Below are 1,520 nucleotides of genomic sequence, written 5' to 3'. Positions count from 1 at the left end.
CAGGCATCTGAGATCAGCTCGATTTGAGAAAGGGGTAAAGATTTTAGTAGATTAACAAAAAATCTACACTAGGCACTAACAAACTTACAAAAGTTACTAACAACAAAAACTAAATGTAAGCTACTTATCTCTTTTCAGATATACCAATATTTGATTATATATTTCCCAGCCAGCGGTTTTTTAAAAAGTTGCCAGCCACCATTGCCATTTTTGATCATTTTCACAAAAGTTTAACGGCACCCAGAATATTTTGTTTTATTAATATCTGACATGCAATATGTAAGGGATGATGCACGGCTAACTGTGCATTAAACTATTTTAATGCACGACGTGGAGGCCAAGAACCACCCGATGCGAAGACTAGATTTTCACAATTTTGATTTGTCATAATCCTCAGACTGTTTTGCATATGATATAAGATTCAAGATTAAACAGATTTCTGGTAAAACATTCTTGTAAAAATGATATTGATTGTCATAAAGCTTAGCCTGATTGCTTTAAGCTGCTATAAAAATGTGTCACATTGTTACTGTTTTCACTGTATTATTGACCAAATATCCTTATTATTATTTTCACAAGTTTAATTTGTGACCTCAGGCTGTTTTGCATATGATATAAGATTCAAAATTAAACAGATTTCTGGTAAAACATTCTTGTAAAAATGATATTGATTGTCATAAAGCTCAGCCTGATTGCTTTAAGCTGCTAATTAAAGCAGTGGGACTAGTGATCATGAATAGAACAAGGTGTTCGTAAATAAACCTAGCAATCAAAAAAATCACATTTGTGTATTCAAATTATGTATTCGTTATTAAATCATAGCATATAAAAGCAATTATTTGCATACTATTTCCTTCAATGAACATAATCCATAATCAAGGCTGGTTTTAAATGAGATCAATTAACTGAAGGCAATAATTGCTATGCTAAATATTCCTCATCTACAATTTTCTTACCATAAATTGAGCTTGTGTTTTGACCCAGACGTTCACTACTCTTTCAGAAGATGCATAATAGTGCCTCCTACCATATACACCAGTGAAAACACGGAAAGCCGGAAAATTCCATCAATTCCATCAATGGAGTTAATCATAAGGGTTTCTGAATGAATGAACAGTGGATGACAATTAGAATGGCATCATAAAAAATGAGTACACTAAATACAACAGAAATTTGTAAACTTTTAATTTTTATATATATATATATATATATATATATATATATATATACACAGTATATATGTAATACGATTATCTAATGTAAAATATCTATAGTTAGATTATAGCTAGATTCAGTTTACCAACGTGAAACTATATCCAGGTTTGATTGCTATTATAGTGTAAACCTACATCATTCACCATGATTATTAGAGAACAATCAGTCTGTCTGGCTCAACAAGCACCACTGATTGCAGCAGACAACAGCACACTTCCCTTCCCCCAACAACATACTACAGAGAACACCAATCTTATTTAAAGCACCGATATTTAAAACAGTTATACCCAAAACATTATAAGCAG

General features: G+C 31.6%; 1 protein-coding gene across 1 annotated transcript in view; it reads right to left on the bottom strand.

The window, feature by feature from the left end:
• The window catches only part of LOC107686585 (SH3 and multiple ankyrin repeat domains protein 3-like), a 285,917-nt gene that overhangs the window by 58,873 nt on the left and 225,524 nt on the right, over positions 1 to 1,520 (bottom strand). The window lies entirely within an intron of this gene.

This window comes from Sinocyclocheilus anshuiensis, unplaced genomic scaffold (genome assembly GCF_001515605.1).
Source record: "Sinocyclocheilus anshuiensis isolate Anshui unplaced genomic scaffold, SAMN03320099.WGS_v1.1 scaffold733, whole genome shotgun sequence".
NCBI lineage: Eukaryota > Metazoa > Chordata > Actinopteri > Cypriniformes > Cyprinidae > Sinocyclocheilus > Sinocyclocheilus anshuiensis.
Note: the sequence above shows the minus strand (reverse complement) of the source record. Positions and strands in the feature narration are given on the sequence as shown.